The sequence below is a fragment of the Heterocephalus glaber genome, unplaced genomic scaffold (assembly GCF_053883595.1).
Source record: "Heterocephalus glaber isolate CG9 unplaced genomic scaffold, H.glaber_assembly_v1.0 deba00001497, whole genome shotgun sequence".
NCBI lineage: Eukaryota > Metazoa > Chordata > Mammalia > Rodentia > Bathyergidae > Heterocephalus > Heterocephalus glaber.
Window position 1 is genome coordinate 48,378,317 of NW_028258320.1, and position 27,594 is coordinate 48,405,910.

Below are 27,594 nucleotides of genomic sequence, written 5' to 3' on the forward strand. Positions count from 1 at the left end.
ATTTACTACCATATTGGTACTACTTCTTACAAGTTTGATGTGCTACCATACACAAGAAATTAAAGAAACCATTAAATATTTAGGAACATTTAACATCAAAAGCCTTAAAATCTAACTATACATAGTAACCCCTCAGAGCTACAATCTGAATTCTTTAAAAAAAGTATTTTCTTTACAAAGAATCTTGTCAGCTATACAAAAATCAGCACAGCTTTTATATTAAAGTGAATTTGAGCTGCACCTGAATTCACACTTGTAGCAGAACAGTTGCCTCACACTCCACATATTGTTACCAGACTGGCACTTATTCTTCATTTTCATTTTTATCTTCATCTTCTCCTCCTCCACATCTTCTGGCTCATTCTTCTTTGAGCTTGTTGGTCTATCAGGACTCTTTCCTGTTTTGTTTTGCTTTTGCCCTCGGCAAAGTATGCAGCAGTAATCTTTTCATATTTCTCCTTTAGCTTAGATGTTTTCAATTCATATGGTTGTTTGTTTTTGTTCAGAAAACAATTCACTGAATTATTCACCTACTGTCGTGGTGCAGTATCTCCACTGTTGATAGGTCTGGGTGTTCACTTTTGATCTTTGGGTGATGTTCAGAGCAGAACAGGAAGGTAAATGGTGGTCTTTTGAGAACATTGGGTTCCCCCCCCCCCCTTTTTATCACCTTCGAGAGGAACAAAAATTTTCATCTCTCTGTCATAGTGAGTTTTGCCACTTTTCGCCATATCTTCAAACTTTAATGTTTCCTTTGCAGACATGGTCTTCCATCTCTCTGAATATTTCTTGGAGAATTTGGCAGAAGAGTATGGATGCTTCTTCTTGTGCTTTTCTTGCCAGGTCTGCATAAAGAAGGTGCACGTGGACATTTTGCCTCTAGGCTTGTTGAGGTCTCCTTTACCCATGGTGACACAGCTGTGCATCCCTGGTTGGAGCTTTTCCTTACAGTCTTTCAGATCAGCTAAATCTGACAGAGAAACTTCCTTCCTGGGGCTCTGGTGTGAGCTCAGCATTTTAGCTCTACGGTACTTCCTTCTTATCCTTTTTGTGTATATCCACATGCACATGGGTACATTCAGATACACATACATAACTAGGGTCATTTTCTACAATGAAGTTTGCAACATACTTGTTTGGCTTCATGTTAATCACAGTTTCCAGAAATGCTAACAGCAGGGCTTTGAGGGTCAGACAGAATTCCTGGGTGGGAATCTTGCTCCATTCTTGATCTACAATGAAGCCTGAACAAACTTGTAACTTTTCTAAGTGCTCCCCTTCTTTTACGGATGCAATGACATTTCTAAGTGCCCCCCTCTATTTTACAGATGTAAAATAGAACTCATGACACCCACCTTTCCCAGAAACCGTAAGGATTAAATGCCAAATTTGATAAATACTATTTTCCTTAGTAAGGACCAATTTGCTTTCCTCATTTGCAAGGCAAACTGCTCTCACTAGTAGCCAGCTAAGATGGACTTAAAGCTAGTTGTGCTTTTTTGTCCCCTCCAACTTCATCATTTAAACTAAAGTATTACCCTTTTCCCAGAAGTGCATAGTGGTTTAGAAAATATGCTCTATATCCAAACTGCCTAGGACAAATTCTGACTCTGCCATTAACATGAGCAAATTCTTTACTCCTTTGTGAGTCAATTTTCTTATCTGTAAACATATTTAATAGTAGTTTTAAATTTACAGGATTCTTTGAGGATGAACATGTTCATATAGTTAATAAAGAATTTAATATGTTGTTAACTATTGTTACAATTTATTTGTGTAGTATTCTACAGGTATATTTTTCTTTCAAACTTGTAATTGTTCAAGAACTTCTTAACTTCCAAGCCTATTGTGTTTTCCTTCTTACAATCCAAAGCAGAATTTTACTAGCTACAAACTCATAATGGTTGCTCATCTACATCCACCAGCCCACAGCATAAACTAATTTTTGTTTGGCAAATTAAGTAGTTAAGAATGTTGTTTCCATTAATTTTACTACCTACGTACCTCCTGGAGGCAGGACAAGTCAGTCTAGTTAAACCAAACCAAACAAAGCATTTTAGGGGCTTATAACTGAACGCCTATTTGCAGTTGTTCTAAATCATCTCAGCCAGATGGGCATGTTTTAAATATTTCCAAGGAAGAAAATTTCACAAGCTTTCTCAGTAACCTGTCTTAATGTTTCCAACCCTTATTGAAAATTCCTCTGAAAAATCTAATGTCTGGGCAGTTCTACAATTCATCATCCAAACTAGGACATTTAATAATTCACTAGAATAAACTAAGATAATACTGGGCAAACTGGCACTTAAATCACTCTCCTGTATGGCAGTCTTGCCTGTTATGAGTGTTGTCCACGTCATTTTACTTAGTATGCAGCAGAAAGGAACAATAGTCTCAATGTCTACATACTTTATACTCTTAAGATTTTACTTTTTCTATCAATTTATGGAGTAGAGGAAAAAGCAGTGGAAGCCCAACCAGGCAAAAGCTTGAAGTGAATTTTTTTCTTTGTCCTCTTTCCACTCAGTGATGATGATGATAATGATGATACTTGTAGAGCACTTAATATGTACCAGACACACTGGATAGTGCTTCACATGTTATTTCATTTAATTTTGACAAAATATGCATTATCATCATCTTAATATCCTTGTTTTGCAGAGAAAAAAATGATAGAGAGAGAGAGAGGTGAAAGAGGAGGGGGAGGAGGGGGAGGAGGGGGAGGGGTGGGAGGAGGAGATAGGGAGCATCTCACCTAAAGTTATGCAGCCAGAATCTACCCTAAGTTGAAGTCCAGAGGCTGGGTTCTTAGTCAAGAAGCTCACCTCCAGGCCTTCTGTAAGATTACAGTTGGACAAAACCTTTCGCTGCAGTGTCCTGCCTGATTGGACACTGCTTTATAATGAGAACACTTCAGAATGCTTTAAAATATATGAAATATACATTCTCTTTTTAAATCTTCAGAACTATGTGAGGTGGTCAATGAAGGTTATTATTATTCCTATTTAATAAATGAAAAAATTGAGGCTTAGAAAGAAAACTCAAGTTTTACAGAGAGAAAGTATCATAGCTAAGACTACAATGAAGGGCTTGGCTCTGAATGTTCTTTTCATCAACTGCCGATTATTTAAATCTGTGATCTTCTTAGTGGATATTTCTGTTTTTATTGAGATGCATGGAAAAGCAAAGCCTACTCTGAGGTATGATCTTTGAACCGGGCATTTTGGCCACTATGGCACGTGCATGGGAGGGAACTGAGGATGGAGAACCTCTCCAGTAGCCTTCAAACCATGTCTCTGACCTCAAATCACTTCTCTGAAGCCATGCTAAAGACCTAGGCACAGATAAGTAACAACACATTTTTAAAAGTCTAATTTAGTTGGTGGATCTTTTGTCCATTTACTCCAGTGAAAAGGTAGCACAACATCAGGCCACCAGTGACCTATCTATATGCCAGAGAGATTATGAGGGAGAGTATGAGCCAAGGAGCTATGGGAAAGCTTGCTCCTAGAGACATTGTGCTTCCAGCAGGTGGGTTCAATTATCTGTTTTTGAGGTGGGACATTGAAGACCCTGAGTTTGAGGCTCTCCCATGGAAGGGAAGGTGACTTTAGAAGGAAGAGGAAAAATAGGAAAAAATGGATAAACAATATAGAACATACAGAACATCAATAAAAGATTTATCTTCCCTCATTACTATTATATTTCACTAGACTTATCTCCTCAACAAAGTGAGTTCTGTATAACTAAATGGACTCAAACAGGGAGGGTAGATGGTTTGTTTCTAGAGAGGAAATAAAGTCATCTGCAGTGCATAAAAATCTCTCAGGGAGCAAGTAAAATGCAGACTACAAAGTCATATCCCAGAAATTATGATTCCCAGGAATCTGCATTTCTTAAAAGCTTCCTTGCTGATTCTGATGCAGGTAGCCCAAGCAATACTGCTGGAAATGGATTCCTGTTGGAGTGTGAGACAGGATGAGGTGCAAGGCAGGGGTGAGGGATAGGGAGAAGGCTCATACACATCCCTTCTGAGCTGAACCATATGGTTGGGTGAACTTTACTCTTTTAGTCTTTCTAATATTAATCTTCTTTTTGGATGTTTATACCTTGGTTTCCTGACAGAGAATGCTTGAGTGACATATGAGGTGAGAGATCTGGGGTGTAATAATACCATGTCATGGAAACACTCATAAAACCATGACCCCATGGCATATGAATTCTACGTGGGGTTTGCACAGGTATTAAATGTTCTGTGGTTGGCTTTTGGAAGTCTGCTCTATCCTGACACCAGGATTTCTAAGCTGGCCTGGAGGGAAGCAGGCCTGCAGCTTCCTGGTGTTTGGAGCAGATGGGGAAAGAGTCTGAAATATTCCTTGTCATCACCTGCAGCTGACAGACCACAGGCAGAGGAGGCAACAGGGGGAAGTCAGACCAGTTGATTTGGGAGAAAAGAGAAATCAATTGTATGCCTTGCAAATGCTTCCTTCTTTGGGTTCCTCTCCAAATGGTGTGCGTGTGTGTGTGTGTGTGTGTGTGTGTGTGTGTGTGTGTGTGTATCAAATTGTGTAGTACTTGTCTCTGGCTGGAAATGGTAATAAATCAGGAGTTACAAAACCACCACTAGCCACCTCCTGCAGGTCTAGTCAAAGAAACAGGCCTTTGAGAGCACAGCTGAGTCGGCAGGATCCCCAGTACTGTGGCCCCACCTCATGGGATGAAAATCACACATCTGGGATCAAGCATGCCAGATGTGCAAAGGGCTGACACAGAAGACACTGCTGGAAGATTACATAGCTCTCAAAAACATTAGTGTAGGGTTCAAAGGTTATTTATTTATTGTTTATAACCTTAGTCACAACAGTAGTTTTATCATCTGGGTAGTCAACTCTTCCCTGTACCCCAATTCTCTGTCTTGGAGTGTCAAAGGGGTGAAGAAGGATTGAACTGTTTTGAAGAAGCCATGCTGATTTCACTGGAGCAGTGACAGTAAAAATCTGGAAGCAAAATGAATCCTGTTGAAATCCTGATTTGAAATCAATTCTGGCACTTATTAAGTATATGATCCTGAGAAAGTTATTTTAATTTCTATAAATTTAAGTTTTTTAACCTAGAAAAATGGGGTGCAACCTTTCTGCTTTAGTGGTTTGGTGTGGGGATTCAATGAGACACCACAGAGAAAGGTCCCAGGTCAGGGCTTGGCACAAAGTAAGAACTGAGGTAGAAAAGGGGTGATGAGTACTGTTCAGGGAAGTAGGTAGAAAAAGGGAAGTCACTTCCTGTTCAGCCAAGCCCCAGATATCTATGGAAACAAAGCAGTGATAAGATTGTCTTTAAGATGCTCTGCTTACTGGGGGTTCTGGGAAAAGTGCTTCCTTGTTATTTGTGTAATGCTAGTTGGTTTCTCTTCCTCTCTGAGCCCCCAAACTCCTTTCTCTCCCTTGAGGTCTCTTATACATCCTTCCTTTCTGTGCTCCAGGTCCTTTCTCTGATCCCTCACACCCACAGCCTACCCACACTAAGATGTTATTTCTTAGAGCAGCAATGACATAGGACTTGAAGATTAATGAAAATCATTCAGAGTTTTCATCCAGCTAAGGAAGACAGAATTCCTGGCAGGCAGAGCCTCAACCCTCATTGTATTTGTGAGTTTTAAATTAAAAATAGGTCAGTCAAATGGGTATGGGGTTTCTTTTGGGGGTAATAAAAGTGCTCTACAATTAGATAGTGGTGATGGTTGCATAGCTCTGTGAATATACTAAAGCCTATATAATTACATACCTTACAAGGATGAATTTTATGTGATGTGTTATACCATAATAAAGCCATTATAAAAATAGGTCAGATTAGTTAGCTTTTCATTCTTCTGCTCTTCTCCAGTCTTATTTAAAATATAAATTATAATTTAATTATAAATTCAAATTATAAATATAATTATGATATAAAGGACCAGTACATACCAGGCAGCATTTTAATCTAAGATTAAATACCACCTCTGTCTTTCCAAATATATATTCATTTTCATTCTCTCTTTCTTTACCTCTTCCTCTAGCACTACAATGCCTATCAAAATTCAACTCAACTTTCTAAATTTGACTCATGAAAGTTTCCTGGTCTTCTCTCTCCAGTCACATATCAAACCTATGCTAATTGTGTCTCTTATGTGACCAGGCTCTAAAGTGCAGAGATGACAAAGTGAAAGGAGGATGTTAACAATATCATTCTTTGGGTCTGTTTCACCCAGAAGGCCATTCAACTCTTTCCAGACAGCTCCCTAGTCTCAGACTAGGATCAGACTAGGACAAATGTCCAAGCTACCTTCCTATCTCCTAGATCCTCCCGCTCCAATGGTTCCCAAATGGCTGTCACAGAAGCTTTCTTATACACCATTTCTAGTCACTTATTATCCTAATTAGGAACTCAACATGACTCCGTAGAGTCCATCTAAGTGTTAAAAACTAGTTATTTTATATCTAATCAGCATCTTTTGCTTTCTCATACTATGCTTATTGTACTCTTGGCAGGATGTCTATAGGTTTCTGCAAGGTTTCTTTCTGGCAGGTAGAATCCTTACCCCAAGAGGTTCTTTTCTTGCCCCTTGTCTCTTCCCAAAGCCAGATCTATACATTCTTCTCCTTGAAAGAAGTCTTCCTCTAAAGAACTTTATTCTACTTTCTGTGTTCAGCTTGTGGTCTATGATTTTGCTTTTCCTGGTACTATCTGAATGGCAAGGCTTTATTGCTTTTTATGCCTACACAGTATGATGTTGTAGACTCAACAGGTACTCAAAGAAGGGTTTTCTTAAAAAAACCATAATGAACTGATAATTAGCTCTGAATTGTTCATGCACATGCTAGGTAATTCCTTCCTTCCCTCCTTCCATCCTTCCCTCCCTCCCTCCCTTTCTTCTTCCTTCCCTTCCTATTCCCTCCCTCCTTCTTGCTCTTTCCTGATATGGTCATTAGAATATGAAAGCCAGCAGTTAGTAGTGATTTGGTGTGCAATACATTGCTTTATCTGCACAGCCCCCACTTACTGATGTAGATCCACCCATATAGTTACTACAGAAACAGCCTTTTTGTACAATGTGATCCTGGCCATGACCACAGACAGGTCAACTGGAATCTCTTCTTTAAAACTGTACCTTGTGTCTTCTGACTCTGTGTTTAAAGACTGAAATGATCTAGCCTAATTTTAAAAATTCTATTCCTTCCCAGATTCTGTTCTCAGCTGCATAGTGTTAATTATTATATGTTTAAAGTTTTTAGTACTGTACTGTGTAAAATCTCAAGTGTATAAATCTAATGACATATGCTTGTTGTGGTCTCACTAAAGGCAGTGAGACTGTACAATTTTCTTTTTAAAACAGAATTCAGGCAAATAAAGGCATTAAGTTATCCTAGTGCAATGGAAGATTTATTATTTAAACTTTGAAAAGCCAGGAAATTCCAGAGTTGGATTCCAAGAGAGATATTTCTAGAAGTGAAAGTAGAAAGACCTAACGTATATCAATGTTTGGTCCATTTTCTGCCTGGTACAATAATCCTGTGGATTAAGCATGGGAATCATATTACACAGACTCTAATTCTGTTCTTTGCAAAAAGGAGATCAATATTTAATGGATAGTTGAGTGAATTTCAAAGGAGTAAAGTAATTTTACATTTTAAATAAGCATTTATTTTGAGGTAATTAGCCAATAAAACTATATTATCTCTTTTAAAAAAGAAAAAAATGAAGAACAGAAAAATTAACTGACTTGTGTGACCAATATGTCCACAGAAGACCTAAGACTTAATTCATTTCTTACTCCAAAGATTGATACCAATTTTGAAGTTTCAGCATTTGTAAACTGCTGACTTAGTTTATAAGATTAAGAGAGGTTGTGAGTAAAAGCAAAAGCATTAAAAGATGACTCCAAGACAAAGTTCTATAAAAATCTCATACAGTCATAATATTATTGGTTGTTCGTAGTTTTGTCCACTTTGTGATTTCTCATTGGATCAATATTAACTAAGTGACTGTACTTATAACCTTACTAGTTGACTATAGTTTTGTCCCACTTTGAATCCACCTCACCTCATGGATTTGTCCCATAAAACACTTTTGAGAAGTTGGGTGAGAGGGCAACCTACTTTCTGGTCCCCCTTCTGTCTCTCTTAGACAGAAGATTTCTTTCTCTCAATAATTTTCCTACTCTTAAAAAAAAATCTCATACAAAATAATTGCCAGTCAAGTGAGGGTCTGTAAGCCTAGCCCTGTGATGGCAAACCTTCTAGAGCTTTCAATGATAAACACCTTGCTGAGGCACTTGGGCACTTGTGCCATAAATTTGCCACCACTCATCTAGCCTGATTCATTTTAGGCAATGTCAGTTTTAGGCTTTAATATCATAACAATAAGTTGCACTTAGCTACTATACTATTCATCTACTCTGGGACAGCAAGTCCTTGGAATTCTACAAAGTAATTCAGAGCATATTTCTTTCTTTTCTTATCTGACCTTATTTTAAATTTCAAAACAAAACTTCTTTCCATACATAGACTCTCCTTTTCATTGAGGGAAGATGCTATGGTTGATGATTTATATTTTCTCTGGAGATGCCACCTGCATGTTCCCGAGGTCAATTTTATTCCTTTCTATGATATATAATTATATTTCAATGTACATCCTTTGCTTTGGCCACTTGCTTGAATTTTCTCTTTCCTGATCTGATCCACACATGCTCACATGCTTTGGGATGACTAGGTTGAGTTCTTCCTTCTGAAGGTATTTTATGAACTTGTGTACCTGTCATTTGAATTCTGCCAACTGCATCCTCTCCATCTCTTCACTTTTCTATTTTCTAGAGAATGAACTCACCTTCCATGACTAATGCAGTCCGTAAGCAGTCTTCATGCTGATTCTACAGATTTTAATTTCCTAACATTTCCCTTTAGACCCTTCCTAACATCCTCTTTTTAAAATGAAAATCCCTTCTTGGAGTTAGTCAGACGATTCACATGGCCTCCTGTGTGAAATCCCCTGACAGGCCTCATGCTTCAGGTGGTATATGCTCAGGCAAGAGCTACATAGACAGTAAAGCAGAGTGTTCTGAGAATGTTTCTATCAATGTATATAAGGAACCAGTTGTGTCCTGAGTACCTGTAGGGAGAAGTAAACAAGACAAGGATGAATGGATTAAGAGAGCTCTTAGATCCTTAGTATAATATTCTAGGGTTAAACATGTAGAGGACAGCATGCAGGATGTAGCTTTGAGGCACTAGCTTCCATGGAACAGATGTGCATAACCTTGAGCCAGTTATTTAACCTTATGTTCCTCAACAGTAAAATAAGATGATATCTCACAGGGGTCCTTACACTAATGCAATGGTATATACTAGGCATTCAATAAATGGCATTTCATTATTTGTTGTTACTATTAATTTAAAATGTAAAAGCAGTACTTACTGTTTTTTTTTAAGAGTAGGAAAAATTTATTGAGAGAAAGAAAGCTTCTGCCTAAGAGAGACAGAAGGTGGACCAGAAAGTGGGTTGCCCACCCACCCTATGGTTCAAAGATCTTTTATACAGCAAAGCTATGTGGTGAGGTGGGTATAAAGTAGAACAAAACTATAAAACCCAATGGAAATTTACAAGGTGGGCACGAGGTGGGACAAAACCATGACCAACCAATAAGATTACAAGTATAGTAACCCAGGGTAATATTGATTAAATGGGGGTCAAATGGGGGAGCAAGTCACATAGAAAGTGTACAAGGATTTTCAGTAAGGGTGGGTCTGGGATATTTCCTAGAGAGGTTGGGTTAAGACCTTGGCCCCCCACCCAGATGATTGATACCTATTTAGAATATCAGTTACTGCTATTCATCCTACATGGGTGTGCTAATTTCTCTCCTTTTACAATGCTGGCCCTCAGTGAATGTGTCTTCACTATCCTCCGTGTTGGCTCCTTGTGGGCTGGCCCTGTCTAACTGCCTACAAGATATCTAATTAACTTACCTATCTGCAATATTCCCCCCTCTGAAGAAGTACTCCTAACTGCTAGGAGGGGGAAATGGGTGAAGACCAATCTGGTTACTTCCAGCTGAAGAGGGTCATAGTTGTGATCAGCAGTCAGAGTTACTCTACAGAGGGTCTATCTAAAGGCCTTTGATGGGTGCCAGGCATTGTCATCTTGGTAGTCATATAGCTTTGAGTCTGGAGGAGACAAAGTCAAAGAAACAGTTAATACATGGGCCAAATTATAAGGTCAGTAGATTGCTATGAATATAACCAATAAGGGTTTCCACCAGGAGGAAGTAGTAATAGCCTCCCACAAAGAGGATAAGGAGAAGGTCCAGGGGACTTCAGAATCCAACATAGAAGTTGTATTGTATACTTTAGCAGTTATGAGCTATTTATAAGGTTGATCTGGTGGATCGCAGTAAAAGAAGTCTAGCACATTTGTTATTGGTTCCATTTGTATGACTGCTTGGAGTTTGGCAGCCTCTAGGCAAGATAAACAAAACTTTTAAGAAATTAGAGCATGCATAATCTAAGCATGAGTATACTAGAATGGAAGAGGAGGTTAGGGAGAAAGTTGCACTTAGAAATTGAAATAGTGATTGTAACCTGCTGGCTCTTAGATTCTTTCATTGATAAAGTTTATGTATAAGTCATACTTTGTTACAAATCTCTCCAGTTTTAGCTGTAAGAAGATAAGAGACAATTTGAAGAACAAAACTTGCTTAAGAAATTTAAAACTCTAGTGGAGCTCTTATAGATTTTGCCATAGTTTTTTCCTAATGATCCATAACTGTGGTCAGCTACAGATGTAGCTAGAAACTGCCAGAAGGGGTCAGTGACTGGAGCCCCTTTTTATATCTAACTTTATTACTATGGCATTATTTTATACCTCTTTTGGTTATTCTTTTCTGCTGGGTATTTAAACCAAGTTAAAGTGAGACCTGTGTCAATCAGTCTGAACCTCTTGCTATCTATCAAGGTCAGTTAAGTCTCCTCAGGCATTACTTTGGAACCATGTATAAAGCCTCTCAACTCCTCTGTCAGTGTCACAATGTCCATCTTAATACAAAAGAGTCTTTCAGTCAAACACCTCCATCTGATCACAAGACTTTAAATGACATAACTCTTATTTGCTATCCTTTAGTAAGATGCCATCTAAAGAGAACATACATATTGGCCTATAAATGTACCTTATGAGTTCATAATGTTTAGCCTCTAATTTTAGTGTGTGACATTGTTTCAACTGTTTGGCAGCTGAATACCCCTAAGTGTGGTGACACATATAACATGCATCACATACGTTTTTAAGAAAACTACTATTTGACTAGTTTTGTCATGCTGGCTTGACGTGTACCTCTTATCACAAGTAGTCAGAGTGCAAGAGAAAGGCAGACACCTCAGGCAAAAAAGATTATTAAAATAAACAATATCCTAGAAGACTTGTACACATGGAGGGCATGAATATATATACCATGAAATAACAATGAATATCAGTTACATGAAATCTTTTGTCCCTTAATTTTGTTTTGTATCAGAAGCATTTTAAATAAAACCTTGTTTTCCCACAGAAAACTTAGACCATGACCAATGTATACATATCACAATGATATGTTTAGCAATGTATTTCCCATGAGGCTATGGAAATTATTGGGGTCCCTTTTGTGAACAAAGGCTGGAATAAATTTTTTTCAGGCAGCTGCTCCTTTATTTACCAAGGGGAGTCCTGTCCATTAGTTTTTCTAAGCCCAAAAGTCTTTGTTTAGCTTAACAAATTTCTAGATGACCTATGAGAGCCAGATCATAACAATTAACACATTGTTTTGACCAATGAAAGATTCTCAAGTTATACATAGACAACAATATGTACTATATTTGTAAAACCAGTTGACATTATTTGGATTACCTGGCAACCTGGGGGAAGCATGTCTTTAATTACATTTATCTATAAGCCAACTTGAGCTACAGGTAAACATCTTAAAAAATCCAAAATGCAAAATGAAAAAAGCTCAAACATAACAGCTGTACATGTTGTAACAAACAGACAGACAGACACACACATAAGAAAACTTGTTTATAAACCAGAGTGCACTCAGATGTATTTGGCCAAGTTGAATTATAATAATTTTATAATTTTTAGGTTTATAATTATAAAAACACTAGTCAGAACTTGGTAGATCAATTAACAGAGATCTCTTGTAATAAGAATCAAAAGGAATAAAAATCTTCTACATCTATGAAAGCAAAAACAGTTTTAGGGTGGGCCCTAAGCTGATGGTTTATCTGACTGTAATACCCAGCTATACAGGATTCTCATTGTTACTTTGAAAACCACAGTTGTTTGATGGCCACATGTAATTGTTCAATCTAAAGGGACAGATCTTTAAAGGTAATTTCAAGTATCTCCAGTGGGGGTCTGCTCAGGCCAGGTTTGCATTAGAAGAGACTAGGTGACACTCTTTGGAGCTAAGTATGAATTCCAAGCAGTAAGGAAGAAGGCTTGCCAAGGCTCCAACCTGCTGTGCTGCAGATGTCTACCTATGACAGTTTTTTTTCCATTTTGAAAAGAAACAAAGGAAAGAAGGCATCCCTCTCTATCTCTCTTGTTCTGTGCCCAATCTAAGGTGCCCTTTAGACTTTATCTCATCCAGTGCCAGTGTCAGCAGACTGGAGGTGCAAGGAAATGGCCAGAGCCAGGTTAACTGTTCTTACTATTCTCTAATTTTACCTGAGGGCTGAAAGACAGATAAATCTGGACTAAAACTTTTATGTTTATTTTTTTGAGAGTTTCAGGATTAAACCTAGACCAGTTTTCTATATGGCCCAGAGATAAATGAAGGTCAGCTTTACTCTGGAAGGATTCCAGGGAGGGGAAACTCACCATTTTGGAAACTTTGTCTTGAAATCCAGCATCCACAGAGGAGGGAAGTGTTGCAAGACTGACTTGGAAAAAACTATAGTATTTCTTTTATCAAATCAGGATCTAGGGATGTCCTCACCTTTTTCCTGGTAAATAGTTGACAATTTAAAATAACTGAAGGACGTAGTTCTCATGTGTCTTAGACCTTCAAGAATACATGCCTGAAAATGTCTTCTATTTAATCTCCTATCTGATTGGCAGGCCAGTAGGGGCTAGTGTAGGAACTGCTTGTGTTCCAGTAGGAACCAGTTGTTCCCCTGGTTGCTTGTCTTATGAGGTTCCAAAATTAAGATAATATTTGTCTCTACATGTAGTAGCAGCTTGTAATACTACTTGTCTCTCATTAGAAATCAATGTTTGATTTAAGAGCAACTTCACATCTTTCTAATCTAGTCCATAGTTCTGAATAAGTCCTCTAAAGACCTCAATGTTCATATCAGGGTCATCTGAAAACTTTCTTAGGTCTCATTTGATTTTCTTAGATCACTGAGGGAAAAAGACACATGAACACAGGTACTGCCATATTTGCCATTTACTTCCTGCAAAGGATGTTGTCTTTGAGGGGCCTGAACAACTTAGCTAAGAATGGATATAGCTTCATGGAGGTTTTAATTATGGCTGGCTTAGAAACTCTACCCTCAGCAGCTGGTGGTCAGGGCTTAAAGTTGTCCTGGAAACTTTGTTCTCAGGTTCTAAAGGGTGAGGAGTAGCCTCAGGCCTAGAGATACTGAATGTCTTAAGGGTAAGGTGTTTTTATGTCCCACATTTACATCTTAACACAAGCAAGAATTACTTCTTAATGTAAAGAAAATCTCAACATAAGATGATTTTGACCATTTTCTCTCTTTTACAGTATAATTCTAATTGTGACATGGCATCATAGTACTTTCCTCTGTGTACCTGGTTTTAGGAGGTAGGCCTACCATACTTGGGCATAGAGAAATACTAAATTGCTCCTTAATATATTCCAAAGGACTAAGAGGTTCAGATATGGAGTTCCTAATCTGAAACATGAGAAACAAATACGGCATCCCATAAGTCTCTGCTTGATTCCTGTGCCACCTAGGACATCCCCCAAGGTTTATACCATTCCAGGGTAGGTAGCTACCATCTGGCGAGAGAACCAGAAAATAAAACCAGACTGGACTATCTACCCTTTACCAGTGTGCAATCTTATCTTCCTCAGGTAACGCATATCCTTACTCTTGTAGGTACTTTTTTTTTTTTTTTTTAACCGGGGATTGAATTTGGGACCTTTCACTTGCAAAGCAGGTGGCAGAACCACTGAGCTAAATCTTGGGGCCTCTAGTAGGTACTTTAAAAGTGCAAGTTACAATTGACTTCAGCCATAACAATCATGTTTAGAGAAGGAAGTATTGCTAGCAAACCAAGAGATTCAAACCACTGCTGTCTAGTTCCTTGAAAGAGAGAGAGGAAAATAAGACAACAGTCAAATTAGGGGACTTTTCCTTCAAAAAAGATCACCTCCAGAGATGGTAAGTCAGAAATTCTGCCCTGGACCCTAAGGCAGAGAAAGCTCTGAGAAATTTCTGTTGTCTATCTAGTCATTTAGGCAACTTTTATTAGCAAAACAAGGTTACTCCTTTAGGGTCCATTTTAAATTTACTAAGTATTGGTAACTCAGGTCTTCCTAGCACTCACAGTCCAGATTAGTAAAGGCAACTTTATCAACTTACATGCATGAATGAAGGAAGAGAAAGGCTGACCAAAATAGTCCCATATTCTAGCCAGCATGTAAAAACACAAATGCAATTTACCGATTGCTACTTTCCCTAGTGTAAGACAAAACAGTTGTTGCAAGTTGCCTTAGTCTGACTTTCTGGAAGGAAGAGCTGTCTGACTGCAAGGAATTCTTCAATAGAAGTTAAGAAAACTTCGGCCTAAGAGAGACAGAAGGGGGACTAGAAAATGGGTTGCCCCCAGTACTTACTGTTAAGACCCTTGAGTCAACCATATGAAATCTAGAAATCATTTTTTAAAATTCTGATACTTGTAACCATTTATTTCACACAGGGTTGTGCCATTCCTGGAGGTACTGCAATACCAGGTCAATGCACGGAGTGGTTAGAGCAAGCTCCTATTCCAGCTTTCTGCTCCAAAAATCCATTTAATATATTGTGCTCAGATGGAGAATATATCAGATATTAAACTGAACTAGTACTACACTTTGTCTTAGCAAAAGGCTAAGAAGTAATCTGGAACTCATTTCCATTGTAGAAAATCTTTCAGAGATGCTTTTAGTACACATGAGATTGAAATTATTTCAGCTTATTGGTGAGCCTGATTCTTCAGACTAGCCTATAGAACATCTTTTACTTCTACCAAAGTAGCCCACTTTTACTATGAGGTAACTGAAAAAGAACTCTTTGGAGGACCCACTCTGGACAGCGTTAAAGAAGACATTGGATTTGTTTCCCTCAGTTCTAGGACTATAGGTAAAACAGGGTGAGAATGTTTCTGTTTGATTTTTGCTCTTAGAATAGATAATGGAAACCAACCAGAGTTGAGCCTCTATCCGCTTACTTTTTTCACAAGGGCCATGGGTCACATAGGTTATGGCTTAAATCTAGAAAGGTTCTATCTGATACTATGGAGAATCTCAAAATATGTATCTGTGTAGATGAGGAACTGAGTTTAAAAGCCACCAGCACTATTAGGCAATCCTTGGATATGGCCTCCAATTTAATTAGTTCTGATGAAGCATACCTAAAAAATCACTACTGTGTTTCTTTTTCTTTTTATAGTTTTATTGAGATATACTTTACATCCCATCCAATTTACCCATTAAAATGTATGACTCAAGGACTTTTAGTGTATAGAGTTGTGCATCCATCACATCATCAATTTTAGAACATTTTGGTTGCCCTAAAAGGAAACCCTGAACTCCTCAGCTATCATTCTCTGAATTCATCCCCAACTTGCAGGCCTAAGAAGTCACTAATCTACTTTCTGTCTCTATACATTTGCTTGTTCAACATTTCATCTAAATGAAATCATACAATATATGGTCCTTTGTGCCTGTCTTCTTTCACTTAGTACTACTATATTTCTTAAAGACCAATGTATCTTAAATATTTCTCAAAAAGGAAATTGTTAAGCACAGCAAAAGCACAGCAACCATCTTGTGGATTAATGTAGCACTTTAAAAATTAGGTGGCTGTACATATGTTAATAAAGGTCTCCAAAATATGTATATAAATATGAAATCTGGAAGAATAGACAACTAAATAATGTGAAGATTTCCAAGGGAGAGAAGCATAAAACTAGGAATGTCATTAATTAAAAGGAAAACACTATAAATGAAAGAAAGAGAAGCAAGAGGTTTCCTTGGGAAGCCCCAAAAGGAAGTTGGGCAGGATATTCTAGGTGCCCCGATACTACAAAAGAACCTGAAGCCATTCTGGTACCACAGAGTTATTCCTTCTATCCAATTTGCACAAAAATTGTTTGGATAAGATTCAGGCCAAGTACTCCTTGCAGTAAAGCCCAAGGAAGGGTGATCCCCTTTGTGCACTGGAGTCAGGAATAAGTTCTACCTCTTCCACAGGAGTTATCCCAAGTTTTCTACTAAATTAACCACTTAGAAGTTTACCCCCAGCATCACTCAGCGCATTTGTTTACATACTATCCTGAGCATTTCTCAGGCAGGTGTCATTTCGATCAATGGATTCTTATTTGCATGAGATACACTCATGTGTCAGTTTATTTGTTTTATATCAACTATTTTTTGCACAGTTTTTTATTTAGAACATTGTATTTGCCTTTGATGTTTGTTTCTAGTGAAATCTAATAACAAGTTCTGGTTATTTTCTTTTACTAATTTGTGTTTATTTGTGAAAAATAACCTATAATTTTGTTCTATAATCTATAAAAACTCTTACCATAAGTACATTAGATATAATTTTTATACTTTTCCAGAACTCAGTGATATGGACACATTTGGAACACTGAGACTGAATAGGAAGGAAGTGCCAAGAGATCTGTTAAACAAAAAACTGAAAAAGGGAGAAATGTTAGCATATTAGAGAGGAAAAGTCTGTGTTATGAAATGGAAAAATGAAAGAGACATCACCTTATTGTCAACTATTCATAATACAGAAATGATAGAGCTTGAAAGAAAAAAAACTAAAAAAATTCTAAGTGGTCAATGATTATAATAATTCTATGAGTGGCATTGAAAGACTTGACCAACATGTATCAAAAAGTGAGGAAAATATATTATTATAAAATATTTATGCACTTTCTGGACCAAACAATATGGAATTCACTATTTATTTAAAACAAAGAGGTTCAAAAAGTCATTTACAATTTAGATTAAGTGGTTAAAGGGAAATGGTAAGGAATACTGGGAGCTTTGAGCAGTGGAAGACTGCCAAGATCCAAGGAAATATAAGAAAGGCAAGAACTCATTACTCAGGATGATTACATGGAGATGGGAATCCAAATTCTAGATCCTTTGGAATCATTTCCAAGTGATCTGCATAGAAATCAGTAGAGTAGCTCTTAAAACAAAGAGGGGAGATCTTTTTCCTTTCCCCTTTTAACCTTTATTGTTTTCTGGGATAACAGAGAAGAAAGCTGGGCAGACTCATTCTGCTGCAGTCATTGCAGAAAAGGGACCAGAAGAAAACAGGCTGAGCAACTGTTGAAAGGAGAACACTTCAAATAGGATCCTGGGTGTATTCAGCTAATTATGGAAGAATTTGAGTTCATTTTTAGTAGTCTCTGATGTTGCTTGAGACCTAAGCATAACCGAGTTTGCTTATGTAACAATCTTAGAAAGAATGTCTGCTAACTACTTATCTAGGGATAAAATACAAGTATTTATGGATGATCATTTTCTGCAGAGAACCATCCTACTTTTGTGATGAATGGTGGATCTTTGGCAGAAGAGAGCTGAACTTGAGTGTCATGAAAAACTGAGGTAAGTAAGAATTCACCGATCTTAACAGATGCCCAAATAAGTAAGGTCACTTGCCTGAATTCAAATGGTGAATTAGTAGTAGAAACAGTCATGATGATGATAAAATTCTTAATATTTACTAAATGCATACTATATTCAAAGCACTATAGCAAGCATTTCATATTGATTATTTAAATTAATTCTCAAAATAGTCATACTCTAGATCTTTTTGTTATTCCTATTTTATGGATAAATAAATAGAAGCTCAGAGAGATAAGTAAATTGCTTAAGCTACCCTGCTGGAGCAAGGCTGGACTTAGACCTTGTGTCTTCTGCTTCCAGTGTAATATTTCTCTAATAATAGCGTAATATGATGCAATTCTTGACTTTTTTCCCCTAAGCCCCCTACGAGGATGAAATGTTTAATTTATTATAGCTTCCAATTTGAGAGCACACTGCTTAATCTTTTCTTTTCATTCATCTGATAAAGACAAGGGGTTATATTTGTAAATAGTTGCCTTCTAGGATTTCACCAAGTTAGGACTTTCATATGTTGACACATAATTCAGGTGTTTATTGATGCTATTTAGGTAAAAATTAAAATTGATTCTTAAATTTCTAAGAGGAATGGAGCCTCTGCTTAACACTTTACTGGGCCAAATATATGTAGAGATAAAAAATGATCAACTTATGATATCACAGGTAAAACCTAGAGTAGGTTAAAATAATCAAAAGTGTCATGGAAGTGCACAAATCACCAGGGAAACAATAAAAATTCTGCCATATGAGAAGGTGGATTACATTTACCATAGGGAATAGTGTAGGCTAGAGAGAGGGGGAGGGCCAAGTCTTTGAAGGCCTCTCATCCACATAATGAAGTCAACTGAAGACCACAGAAATATAAAAAAGCAACTCAATTTGGTTTAATATATATTTTTTTGAGAAACAGAAAATGTTGAGCTCATCTGCTTTTTCAATTATGAACAGGAAACATAAAACTATTCAATAAATGAATGCACCAAAAACTGTAATAAAGATTACTTCAGGCCCGAGTTACAATCAGTGAAAGGGGGAAAAGAGAATGAAGAGGGAGGGAGGGCAAGGGAGGAAAAAGAGGAAGCACAGCAGGGTCCCAGGTACCTTTTCCACCTGTCACTGTCAGACCCTATCCTGTTTTTTTTGCCTCCTTGCAAGCTAAACTTCTCCAGTACCTTTTGTTTCCACTTTTCTCCTCCCTTCCATTACCTCTCCCCAACAGTCTCCCCCCACTATTCTGAGAAAACTGGGAAAGTCAGCAACAAACACTTTCTTGAGTCATAGCCTTTATTCTCAATGGCCTTTTTACTGATTTTTTTAATTGCTCATCAGCTCTTCTTTCATTATTGTTTTTTTTTTCATTCATTTGCCAAAGCAATTAATTCACATGGCTTAAAAAATATGAAAAGGCTTACAATGTAGAGTGTTGCCTCTCCTCCCAAATATGTTACTATTTCTTGATTATTATATTTAGAAATTATCCCTGATTTTCTGATATGAAAAATGAGGATTTAGCTCTTAACAGTGTCTACTTTCAGTTTCCTCTTTTTTCTCCCAATATAATGAAATCATATTCTGACTTTCTGTTCTGTTCATCTCTGCAATTCAAATTCAGCATAGTTAAGCCTTTAATTCTTTTGTCAGTAACCACACAATTAACTATAATAACCCACCGAGAACAGAATAGCTTACTAATTTTTATTATTTCTCTGTCTTCATTAACATTACTTTACTATTGTAGGAAGCTCTTACCCAGGAAGACACAATTTGAAATTTTATTGTTTATTGTTCCAGAAACTTCCTGAAACCCCACTTAAGTATACCTCAGACTGCTCGGGTTTTCAATAGATAGTATTGACTGTTGATTCTCTAAGACAAGAATCTTAGAGCCTTACTTCAAAATTCTAGTTTTGCTGTGTCCTGAACTATTATATCATATTTACTGAGTCCCAAGCATGTCCTCACATTAAATGCCCCACTTTATATCACACTTTAAAAATGCCTCAAAAATACTTTGTGTTTCTTCTCACCCTTCTGATATGTTACTGAAACTTTGTAAAGGTATTCTTTTCTTTTTGACAACAGTAAGCAATAAATTTGGTTTTGCCTTATGAGGAAGTTGGTGTAAGCCAGGTGTTGGGTGCATACCTATAATCCCAGCACTCTTGGAGCCTGAGCCAGAAAGGTTGAAAGTTTGAGCTCAGCCCGAGCAATTCAGTGACTTAGTGAGCCTCTACCTCAAAATATAAAATAAAAAAGGGCTAGGGGGTATAGCTTAGTGTAAAGGCCCTGGGTTCAGGGTAGAAGGGAGAGGTTAATGTGATGGTAATTTTGATGTATAGCCTTGAACAATTGTGATTGTTCAACTGAATCCTCTTTACCATCACTGCCTCAGAAATGGTGCTCCACTGAACCCTTTACCTCCGGCTGGAACCTCTCTAACCTTGACATTAAAATTTAAATCCTAAATCAGGCCTGGCTCTGATTTCTTTTTTCTTTTGCATCTTTAAGGTCTCTGAATGCTAGTTTTTTTTTTGCCTCACAGGATTAAGAAACTCTTTTAGGAATCCTTTGATTACCTGCGTATTGTAAAAGCTTTTATCCTTGGTGATTATCTGCCTTATTATTAAAATTAGTCTGTTTAAGTCTGTCCTTGCCATTTCTTGTTGCAAACAAGGAAAAGTTCAAAGTGGGGGATAGAGACCTAAGTTTGTTCCTCAACTGGCCCTGAGGACTAAGAATTTCTGAAAGTTACTTCCTGACCAGCATCCTTAGGACAAACTGTAATTAAGCTCAGTTTTCAAAACCTGATTAGAACTTTTCTCACTCTTACAGTTTTGTCTATGAGACTGACTCAGAGATCTCACCTCCACACCTTCTGTCCCATGGGAACTGTAAATTCATCAAGTTTCCCATTGGAGATGGTCTAGCCATCTGGATGGGAACCCAAGTCATGAGGTGTACAGTGATATCTAAAACCAACTATTTCCATGCTCTCATGGGTTTGTCTCAGTCTAAATCTAGTGCTTCGACCTTTCTGGCGCCCCTCCTGCTTCATACATGTACTTATACAAACTTCAAATGCATGACCTTATTTTCTGAATGGCATAATTATACCAAGGATAATTTAGAATGACAGAGTTAATTCTTTTCAGAACTACTTTACAATGAAAAACAGAGTAATATCAAATAACCTGCATTTTTACTGGTATAAGAAAGAAAATCCGAGGGAACTCCAAATTCAAAAATTGTTTCTATAAAGAAATTGGCCAAGGCAAAAAAAAAAAAAAAAAAAAAAGTGAAACACTTAAAGCTGTCTTTCACCCAGATAGTACGCCCCTCAACCTCACAACTTTAGCCTTCACATTGTATTCCTTTTCCTCCTAACCCATAGGAGTTATCCACTTATCTCTACTTCTACTTTCAGACCTACTCTCCTCTCCTGGATGAAAATCTAAGAACTCAATTACCTCTAAAAGTTAAACCACTTTCAGAAAAAGAAACAAAACAAAACAAAACAAAATCCTTTGGCTTTTAAATCCTGATCTTATTCTGAGTTGACAGCCATTGAAAAGACTCTCTAAAGCCTAGACAAGATGTGAAATTTGTAGATGAATTTAGAGTAGTTTTAATTATGTATAATGTGGGTTCTCAAATCTATACTCATTAGTTTGTATGTTATTGGGAACCTCATATACAAGAAAAAATAAATGGATGGAGAGGGCAGAATGGGAAGATGTTAAGAGTGATTTAAAAGACTCAGAATTGTGTCAGAAGCTCTGATTGAGTCTTATAACAAAAGGATTTCTTTTAATAGAAAGCCTATTTGAACTTCAAGGAGAAAGTCTTTAATGGTTTTTGACAGCATTCAGTAGTAGATCCTGAGTAGAAGTGACTCCAGTTCTCTCCTTACTTGTGAATGATCTTAAACTAGAAATAAGAATCTTATTAATAGACAAGCAAAATCTAAACTGAGGATAGAGTCCTACTGCAAGACCCCCAATATCTCATTGGATATTTTTAAAGAGTCTCAGGACAAAAACAATAACATCTAAGTAGTGCTTTCTCTTATTGTGGTAAGCAGTCTGCTGAGCTTTGCCTGACTACTGACACTCAACTTCACTTATAAGAGGCCATTAGTTCTTTCATTTTTTCTTCAATCTGTCCTCCCACCTTCTACCTCCCAGCTCTGTGAGCTGTGTTTTATTTTTTTTATTTTTTCAAGGCTTATAATATTTATGATGTATTCTGTAATGATGGCTATCTTCCATTATAGTCAAAAGGTATATCCTACATGTTGAAAACTACCCATGGAAAGTCATATCAACTTTTAGCTTCCTTATATTTGAATCATGACTTTCTTATGTGGTTCTCACCCTTTCCCTCCACTCCACAATTCCTAAAATATATTTCTGTGTATTGTTTACTGAGTTTCCATAAGTGGTTACATGGTAATGTAACTAGAGTACAACATCCAAATCAGAAATTTGACTTTAGTACAATTTATGTATACCATTTAGATACTGAGGAACATTTTGGTAGTTAACAGTTTTTGCTATTACTAATAGAGCTTATATAAACAAATAGCATATTGTTTTCATGTGGGTATAAATTTTAATTTCTCTACAACAAATACCTAGGAGTGTGATTGCTAGGTTATATGGTAAGTATATTTAGTTTTATGAAACAGCCAAACATTTTTCCAGAGTGGTTGTACTGTTCCACAATTCCATCAGCTCTTTATGAGAGACTGAGTTTTGTGCACTCTTATCAGCAGTATAAGGTATTTGAAATATATAGGCACACCTGTGTTTGGTTGTAATTATCCCCCAAATCATAGAAATGCCAGTTGTTTTGCTTTCTTTTAATCTCCTGAAACTTATACTTGTTGGTCCCTTCTTTTAGGTAGAGCATCAGGAAATACAGAATGACAAGAGGCTTTGTAGTTATGTTGCAGCCTGATAGATAATGGGGTGACATGTCTTGCTGAGTAGAGTCAGGAAGTGGGGGGTATGGAGGAGCATCCAATTCCAATCCTGGGCTGATAGTCTGATGGGAGGGGTTACCTTAAATCATTTGCACTGGACTTCATTTATAGCTTTTAGACTCCTAGCCATGATGAAAGCATTATAATCTCAGGAGGGGGCAGAATTGCTAGACCAGAGGTTCCCCCACAACACTTTAGATGTGAACAGGGAAGATATGAAAGGAATTTTTCTTAAAAAGATCTTTAGGTGATATTTGGTGTTATAGTGTATCCTATGTAAATTCATCCGACCCAAACCTAGAGGCATAACATTTGTCACTATAGATCTATATTCTAAGCTTTTTAGCATACCAGGTCATACAGACTTATAACTTAAGTGTATCAGGTCAATTTAGAATATAAAATGCTAATAAAATAATTATTCGGAGACTGCTATATTACTTTATTCTCATTGCTAAGACAAAATACCTGACATCCAAAATTAAAGAGGAAAGGAATTATTTAGCTCACAGTTTGTAGCGTTTTCAACCCATAGTTGGCTGGCTCCAAGGCAGAGTGGCACATGTCAGTGGGGCATCACAGAGGAGAAATAGTTCATGGCACCCACATGGTAGCAAAAGCAACAAGGGAACCTTAACAGCATCTTTCTGCCCCTTTTATCTCATCCAGACTATCAGGATTAGGGTGGTGCCAAACCAATGAGTGTACTGATTTAGTAATCACATGCCCTTAATCCTAGCATCTAGATTCAGCTACCTCTGAAAAAGCCACCTATGGCTATATGAGGCGTTGTGGGCACATCTAGACCCAAATCATAACAGCTGGGCACTAGAATCATCTGGAGGCATTTTTACTCTCCTGTCTTGTATTTGATGTTGGTCAGGACCACAGCTGGACTATTGGATGGAGCTCTTACATGTGGCATCTCCATATGGTCATTTTGTGTTGGTTAATGTGGGCTTCCTACAGCATGGAAATGGAGACAAAAGGGTGGGTGTCCTGAAAAATCAAGGCAAAAATGGTCAGCTTTTCATGATGTAGTGTTGGACGACACAGTACACAGTACACAGTACATCTTCCAATATCAGCATAGGCTGCCTCAGAAGCCTGCCTAGATTTAAGGGCTTAAGGGTAGGGATAAGGACAGGGCCCTACATTCTGTGGGAGGAGGATTAAGCTTACAATGTAAAAAGATTGAAAGGGATGGCAGATATTATTATGGTCTATGACTGTTAATTCTGATACATCAGCTTGATTGGATCAATAAATGGATAGATGATTAGTAAAGCATAGTTTTGGGCATGTCTAGGTAGGTCACGGATGCATGACATTGGGTATTGTATATGGTCCTTGGCTCCTTTTCTCTCTAGCATTCTTCTCCCATTCTACTTCCCAGCCACCATGAACTCAGCAGTTTTGCTTTGCCAGGTCTTCTGCCATGTTTCTGCCTTGGAACCAGAATTCCCTAAAACTGTAAGTCAAATTACATTTCTCCTTTTAGTTGTGTATTGGGTATTGTGTCTCAGCAACAGGAAAGCTGACCTATACATGGTTCTTTGGAAAACAGTAAGAGCAAGCATACATACATCTAGGATTTTGGCTGAGTAGATGTTTATTGATCTAAGTCTGGTGAGTGCAGCTGTATTTCTAACATGCAGATCTCCTTTCCTCAACTGTCACATTTTCTGTGGTTGGGAATTTCCAGGGATGAGAAGGGAGACCTAAGATAGGCCTTGTGATGCTTCCTCCTATGGGAGGAAACCTTAAACCACTTTTGGAGGTAAGGAAGCATTGTGGAGGATACTCACTTTCCAAACATTGATTTTTAAGGGTTAATAAACCAGAGTAAGCAGGCTTCACATGTAAGTTGTAGCCTATTAGAATCAATAAGACCTCTTAAACCTTAAAGATGGAGATGCGGAAAAATTATACAATAATAGTTATTAAAACAGATGTAGAATTGAGTAGATAAGAAAATTTTAAAAGTAAGAGTTCAAATTTGTTTAGATTTTATTTAAGTGAGTCTGACAACCTGTTCTATGGAATTCAGTTAATGACTCATAAACTGACAAGAATTCAGAAATTTCCTGTTAATTAAATGTTGCATATATGAGGTACTCAATAAAACACTGAATACAATGTCAGTTTTCAAATTACTTCAATTTAAAATCAAGAAACAATAGAAGAAATAAGTAAAGTAAGTCTTGGTCTCTGGCTATAGAATGTTTTCCCTCTGCTCCACCAAACACAGTACTTCCTGGAGAACTCTTGCCTGCTCCTTAAAACTTAATTTGGGTATCAGTCCCCATGTAGAGTTTCTCTTCACCCATACAGAGGTAATTATACCTGCCTTGATGTTTCAATAGCTCTCTGTACATTTTTACACTACAGCACTAATCACACAGAATTAGAACAAGTTGTTTATGTGTCTGTCCTTGACAAAAGAGATTTGTGTGGGCAGAAATGACTCACTGATATTTGTAATCTACTATTTTGTACAGTTCTTGGAATATAACATAAATTGAATAAATGAAGATGAAATATGGAAGGAAAAAAGGTAAAAACGCAGGCAAGCAGGCAAGAGAATGGATCAAGAACTAATGGATAGATTGCTGGGATATTTTATTTCAAACAAAGTAGATCTCTAATGTACAAGATGTGATAAAAATATGGTGAATGATTGAATTTTAAAAATTATTACAGTAGGGGCTGGGGATTTAGATCAGTGGTTCTGGCAATGCAAGGTCCTGAGTGTGATCTCTGGTACCAAAAAAAAATTATTACACTAAAAGACACATTGCCATTATTCCCCCTCAAAATACAAAAAAATATTCTGCCTCACACTTATTCCATTATTCTTGGAAATATGTCTTTTAGTATAATAACTTTAAAAAAATTTAAACAGTCACTATATCGTTCAATCATCCCTTATATAAACAAATCACAGAAGTGTTTAGAATTCTTGATGATTCACAATACAGGGTCAATTGAACTTATTTTCTTTCTGTTTCTCCTAAATTTCACACATTTCTAAATTCACAGTATGTAATCACAAGCTCAGTTTCATAGAATGGTATTGCTAAAATTATTTGCTTTTTATTTTTCCTATTAAACAACTATCTGCATTTTATATTAAAATGTTTTAAACATTTAAAAATAAAGCTTGTGAGCAGTGTATTGTGGCATGTGTCTGTGATTCCAGTTAGCCTGGGAGGTTGAGGCAGAAGGATCAGCTGAGCCCAGGAGTTTGAGACCAACCTGGGCAACACAGCAAGACTGTCTTAAAAAAGAAAAAGAGGGCTGGGGATTTAGCTCAGTGGTTCCTCTGCCTGCCCCACAAGTGCAAGGACCTGAGTTCGATCCTCAGTACCAGCCCCCCCCCCCCAAAAAAACGAAAAAAGATAAAGAAAATTGTGCTGGGCATTCCAAAAGTTCAACATCTCACTATAAGTAGTTTGTAAATGTTAGTCTTGTTGATGAACTAAAGCAATTTTTACCTTGAAAAACCTATTTTAACTTCCTACAACTTAGTGTGGACATTAGAACCTCAGTGAGCTCAGTGATTTAACAAAAACCTATTAATTCCAAGGCAAGGATCATAAAACTGGCTAATATAAAAATTTAGATTTAAATAATAGGCTTTTAAATTATAAAGATTAAGTACTTGAGAGATAGTAACTCTAGCTGCTAGACTATATAAGCAATTAGTTACCATGGATATGGTTAATTCTACACAGACATAGGCAGCCTAACATCAATGGTGTCCCACATAAAGGGTGGTGGGAGCAGTGTGCCCTGGGTACAGGCATTGAGGGGGGTACAGTGTATATTGAGATTTCTAAGCAATAATAAAACTGAGCAAAATTCAGTCTGTTTTTTATTATCACCATGTGCCAACAATTTAAACATTACTAGTGATAAAATACTCTTCCCTGAAAAAGTCTTTTGTTGGTCTAATTTCTAAATAACCCCCATGGTTACTGTTGAGTTTTAATAATATATGTGTAAGCTTCAAATTAGCACATTTTAATAATTTCTCCTTTAGTAAACATTGCGTTCTACAGGGAAGTTAATTCCAAGAACTCACAATTATTCAGTTGTGCCTTGCACACATGTTCTTTGCAAGAATAAGTCAGTAACAGTGTGAGCCATTTGGCACAGTGCAAACTGTCTTCTAGCCAGGACTTCACAACTTCACATCTCCAACCCATATGAAACTATATATTTCTACATATAAACAGATGATTCTGAATAAACAATGATTGCATGGTTATCTCAGATAAACTAGAAACACACTTATTGCAGGACTAGAATTAATTCCCTCATCTTCTATTGCCACCTGAAGATTTTGTGTTGAAAATATGATCAGTAGAACAGAATAAAAGCTGTGAGAAATGCAAATTTTTCATTTACACTAAAATATTTTACTGAATTTGAATAATATTTAAATAGGAGTATCTTTAAAATAGAAATGTATTTGCTTTTTAAAATTCTCAACTGTTTTAATACTGTAAGAGTAATCAAGAAAATGTCATTGTTGGTTATCACTACAAATAATCTTTCTATATTGAGGAAAGGATATTAAAGAATGATTCTCCTCTGAGCATCAAATGCACCAAACATGCCCATGTGTGGCTTGGCTGTTTGGGAAGGCAAGGACAGGCAGTGTGGAGAAGCAGGTGAGATGGTACCAGTGCATCAGCTCCCCTTCTTCCTTTCCTTTCAG

The 27,594-nt window shown here is 37.1% G+C and overlaps 1 protein-coding gene and 1 non-coding gene across 2 annotated transcripts in view; both read right to left on the minus strand.

The window, feature by feature from the left end:
* Hpse2 (heparanase 2 (inactive)) overlaps nt 1-27,594 on the minus strand; it is a 905,145-nt gene that overhangs the window by 118,981 nt on the left and 758,570 nt on the right. The window lies entirely within an intron of this gene.
* Nucleotides 14,953-15,137, minus strand: LOC147825678 (U2 spliceosomal RNA). The gene has a single exon (XR_015440637.1). It is a non-coding gene; the product is annotated as a U2 spliceosomal RNA (small nuclear RNA).